Below are 6000 nucleotides of genomic sequence, written 5' to 3'. Positions count from 1 at the left end.
ATTATATAATTTTTGTAAATTTTTAACACAAAAAAAGTTGCGGACTGCAGCTTTAAAAATTAGAAATATAAAGAGACATCTCTGATAGGGCTTTACTATGCAAACAGTCTTACAGCTAAAGCACAGCACTATAGTCAGTTGTTGGATGTCTATTCAACAATCATTACCTGTCCCTTATGTGTGTGAGAGGGGTCTCTATAGTGTCCATGCAACTATATACTACAACATACAGCACATAAAATTAAATCTCAGCACATAAATTTAATACATTTTCAACATTTTGACAGCAGACCCGGTTTAAGCTCATTACTATGAGGCAGGACATATCCGACGGCCAACTGACCAATCCAGAGGGAACTTCTGGTTGTTCATGCATCCAAAAAAAAACAAAAAAAAAAAACACCTCTACTATAACTCCTAACATAACTCCTGTCTGACAGGTCCACTAATCCAATGTGTCACTATATAAGAGCATATGCATGTGCACATGCCTGTTCTTGACCTTCTATTAGCTGTATGGGTCAGCCATTTGTCTTACAGTGACAGGGTCATTCACCCTGTGCCTTGAAGAGAGGCGTGTCCTTATCATTCCATATCAGAATGCTGTTATAGGACCAATACATGTGCAGGTCTGACAGTGTCACCAGAAGATACCATATCCATCCCCCATGATACTACATTTCATATCGTATGACAACATTTTGACAAATGGATAAGAAAAATGGAAGAATATTACATTGCATCTATGTGACGATGGCCAATATGTATAAGTTAATAATTCCTTTGAGATAGGCAACACTCAATGTGAGATAACCAACCGCAAGGCAAGACTGGAACTGGACAGACAATCAACATTTTTACAGAATAATTTAATATTGCTGACATATATATTTCTTTCTTTCTTTTTCTTTTTCTAAAAAGGTTGCATGCAGGATCCAAAGTAGTGCCAGTTTTATAAACTGCAGAATACATTTATGTTTATAATAAATTAGCAGATGCTTTTATCCAAAGTGATCTACAAATGAGGAGAACAACAGAAGCAATCAAATCAACAATAGGGCAACAATATGTAAGTGCTGTGACAAATCCCAGTTCATCTATCACAGTACTTGTAGCAAGTTTTTTTTAAATAGAAAGAATAGAACTTGTCAAGTCTTACAAATTTGAATGCAAACCACACCAATGATTACCCCTTGGCTAACTGCTAGTTGGTCAAACTAGTTCTTAAGACACAGTCTTAACATAGTGGCTGGCCCCAGGTATTGAAAAGCTGATCTTTTATATTGTTCTAAGCGCATAGATGTGTGAAGTATGCCCTCTGCAGTACGTTCAGTGGCATTTTATGGAAATTAAGTCCTAATCTGAACCTCTGACTACAATTTTAAATACTCTTTAGTATTTAGTCCCACACACTAATTTTACATATCTTAAGCCAAGATTATTCATAGCATTAAAGGAAAAGATGTACCGTTAAAGAATGACATTTAAAAAAAAAAAAAATGTTTAAAGTGATGTATACTTGCATGACTATATCTTAACTTTTCATCGGAAACATTTAAATGTTTTATATTTGTTGTTAGTGGGTTATTAATTACTAATTAAAAAAACTTAAAAACTTTTAATTGATATATTTGTAGTTTTTATCTTATGTTGGCAGGCCCAGCATAAAAATGTTGAGTGTACCTTTGAAGTTTGGCTTCTTTCCAGATCAGGTACAGAGCCCATGTTATTCAAAAGAAATTTAATCAGATTTCAGCTATCTTAAAAATGGGATGTTTTTTAAAAAAAGGATTCTGAAATCAAATTAGGTCACGTAATCCAGTCTTGGTTTTGGTCTGGATCAGTACGTGTTTTTCAAAACTTTTTAGTAGGACTGGGATTCCTTTGATCCAAAAAATCTGGATTATCCTGTCCTGATCCAGCAGAAGGGATTTAGGGTGGATTTCAGGAACAAAATGTAATGAAACTTCGTTAAATATAACATTAGTATCATGTAGTAGCCTATATATACACACACATTTATTTTTTGAATTTGATTTGTTTAACAATTAAAGTGATAGATAAAGTAAATGTAGGCTTCTATAAAGCCTTTCAGTACAGTAAAAAAAGGGGGAAAAAAAGAAGAAAAAAAGTCCCAATGCCATTAAATAATCCCCCAAACTGTCATTATCAGTTTATCAATATCAGAATCAGAAAATGCGTGTGTGGGGGGAGGGGATGTTTATGGAAGTAAGATAATGCCAAATGTTTTTGAAATAAAAAGCTTGTTGAATTGCACTATTTGAAAAAAATATGCATTACATTAGCTGTGCTTGCATTTAGATGCACTGTATTTTTAAGGCTTGCATGTTTATGGGATGAAATTCAACACAATCGTATATTTAAGCTGTGAATATTTCAATTAAAAATATTTCACACACATTTTCATTATTAAAAATTCAATAATTCATATTCACCTTTCAAATTTCACTTCCAAAATATTCATTCTGTTTAAAAATACAACCTATAAAATTCGACTAGCAATTTTCAGTCCATTTTATTTCGCTTTACAAATTCGCTCCCACAAATTCAGTGGTTCAAATTCGGCAGAAAATTCAACATTTCACATCCGGGAAATGCAGGAAGAGCAGTAGAGTGCCGATGCATCATCTCTATCTGCTGTTAGTCTGCTTCACCAGCAGGTGCCGCTAGCGGCTGTTTACAAAGACGAGCAACGGCTAGTAAGTCATCATTCATTCATAAAAACGGATTTACAGAATTAGAGCAAGCATAAGTGAATATGTGATGATTATCAGGGCCAGTATAAATGCAGAAAAGCTGATAAAGACACAAAAACTGCATTTATGTTTAATTCAGTGTATTTACGCTTACTTTCCCAGTGTAGCTACAGCTTTCTGTACAGTGAACAAGATAACGTTATTGCCCGATGCTGGTGTATAGATCAAACGTTAAATCTGAGATAGACATATATTTCTCTCTGTTGTTTAGTTTCCTTAACTTTATATCGCGGCGCTGTGTTGTAATACTAGGGCTTCCCTCATCCGTCATAGGATTGCCCTGCCATCAGGACATATAAACTCTTAACACAGCTTAATGGACTCGTACAGTGATATAAAAGACCAAACTCGCACCTCATTTGTGATGTAGGTTAGACTATATAGGCTCCAAGAAAGCAGATACTGGCATAAAGTTGATTTGACGCTGAACGTTTGATTGTGATACTCGCAAATTTAGGGACCGTCTCTAAAGTTACGACATTCTGTATTCACGTTTCTACCTTCAATTGCATTTAAAGAGAATGACTTAGTCACAAAACCAACTGTAAATTGTTCATCTAGCTGTCAGGTATAATGCAAACCTTTTAGATTTTTGATGTTTATTATAATAAAAGGTAACACTTTATATTAAATAGTTGATATGAACGAACAATGAACTGCACTTCTACAGCACTTACTAATCTTTGTTAATGTTAATGCCAGCATTTACTAATACATTACTAAAATCAAGAGTTGTATTTGTCAACTTTAGTTAATGCACAGTGAAGTAACATGAACAATGAACTGCTGTATTTTTATTAACGTTAACAAAGATTAACAAATACAACAACAAATGTATTGCTCATGGATAGTTCACATTAGTTAATACATTATGAACCTTACTGTAAAGTGGTTCCAAATAAACTGTCAAGTAATATGTAAAGATTGCTATGTATTTCACTACTGTATTGGATTATACAAAAAAATGCCATAACTTAAAGCTCAATAGCATTTGATGAGAATGATTTACAATCACCAAAACTACCTGTGAAGTGTTCATCTATAGGTGCCAGGTCGAAGAGTGATGCACCCTTCTCTCTCTCTCTCTCTCTCTCTCTCTCACACACACACACACACACACACACACACACACACACACACACACACACACACACACACACACACACATATTAAAACACACTCAACTCAAAGTTCATGCACATATACTTTTTCTTATTTCTACACATTCATCACACAATTAGTTCTACTTAGTTAATTTTATTTCTAAATTTTATTTAAAATTTTTATAAGCAGGATAATCTATGATCAGGTAAAATAAAAAATGAACAAAGTAAAAAAAAATAGTGTGATGAACGTGTAAAAAAAATAAATAAAAATAAATAAATAGTATATATATATGCATGTACTTTGAGTGAGGTGTGTTTGAATATGTATATGTGCATGTGTGTCTACAAGAGTTTGGTAGAAGGTAGAAACGTGAATACAGAATGTCGTAACTTTAGAGACGGTCCCTAAATTTGCGAGTATCATAATCAAACGTTCAGCGTCAAATCAACTTTATGCCAGTATCTGCTTTCTTGGAGCCTATATAGTCTAACCTACATCACAAATGAGGTGCGAGTTTGGTCTTTTATATCACTGTACGAGTCCATTAAGCTGTGTTAAGAGTTTTTGTCCTGATGGCAGGGCAATCCTATGACGGATGAGGGAAGCCCTAGTATTACAACACAGCGCCGCGATATAAAGTTAAGGAAACTAAACAACAGAGAGAAATATATGTCTATCTCAGATTTAACGTTTGATCTGTACACCAGCATCGGGCAATAACGTTATCTTGTTCACTGTACAGAAAGCTGTAGCTACACTGGGAAAGTAAGCGTAAATACACTGAATTAAACATAAATGCAGCTTTTGCGTCTTTATCAGCTTTTCTGCATTTATACTGGCCCTGATAATCATCACATATTCACTTATGCTTGCTCTAATTCTGTAAATCCGTTTTTATGAATGAATGATGATTTACTAGCGTTGCTTTGGTCTTCCTAAACAGCCGCTAGCGGCACCTGCTGGTGAAGCAGACTAACAGCAGATAGAGATGATGCATCGGCACTCTACTGCTCTTCCTGCAGTTCCCGGATGTGAAATGTTGAATTTTCTGCCGAATTTGAACCACTGAATTTGTGGAAGCGAATTTGTAAAGCGAAATAAAATGGACTGAAAATTGCTAGTTGAATTTTATAGTTTGTATTTTTAAACAGAATAAATATCTTGGAAGTGAAATTTGAAATGTGAATATGAATTATTGAATTTTTAATAATGAAAATGTGTGTGAAATATTTTTAATTGAAATATTCACAGCTTAAATATACGACCATGTTGAATTTCATCCCATAAAAATGCAAGCCTTAAAAATACAGTGCATCTAAATGCAAGTACAGCTAATGTAGTGCATATTTGTTTTCAGTTAGAGCAATTCAACAAGCTTTTTTTTTCAAAAACATTTGGCATTAATTTACTTCCATAGATGTTAAAATAGACACGGTTTCAAAGGTATTGCCACAAAACCCAAAACTTATACATGTTGACATGAGGCAAGTGTCATAAAATGTCTTACTAACCTTGTCCGTGCAAAGTATTTCATCCAAGTATTTCTACTGTTCTGACCACGAGATGGCGTTAAACTTTCGCGGAAGGATATAGGAGAGGGACAATTTTACATAAAGACACCTCCTGAAATAGTAGTCCCACACTAAACGGACGATTTAGAGAACTATGGCAAGCCGTTTTGACTTTTATTCACATCTCAGGATATGATCAACAATTCAATTGTTGATATCAGGAATTACATTTCCACTAGTAACAATGTTAATTCTTGACATCAACATTTGAATTTCCACTAGTAAAATCTAGAATTCTTGATATCTGTAATTGTATTTTCACTAGTGAAATGTCACCATAGACTGCCACTATAAATTCAATTGTTGATATCAAGAACTCATTTTTTACTAGTTGAAATTCCAATTTCACATAGCATCAGAAATACAATTCTTACTAGTAAAAATCGTAATTTTTGATATCAATAATTACATTGCTACTAGTAAAATGCGAATTTTTTATATCAAGAATTAAATTGTCACTAGTTGAAATGTCAGTTCTTGATATCAACAATTGAATTGCTACTAGTAAAAATGTTCATTTTTGATACCTGAAAATGTATTTCTGA

Source organism: Chanodichthys erythropterus, chromosome 19 (genome assembly GCF_024489055.1).
Source record: "Chanodichthys erythropterus isolate Z2021 chromosome 19, ASM2448905v1, whole genome shotgun sequence".
NCBI classification, from domain to species: Eukaryota; Metazoa; Chordata; class Actinopteri; order Cypriniformes; family Xenocyprididae; genus Chanodichthys; species Chanodichthys erythropterus.
Note: the sequence above shows the minus strand (reverse complement) of the source record.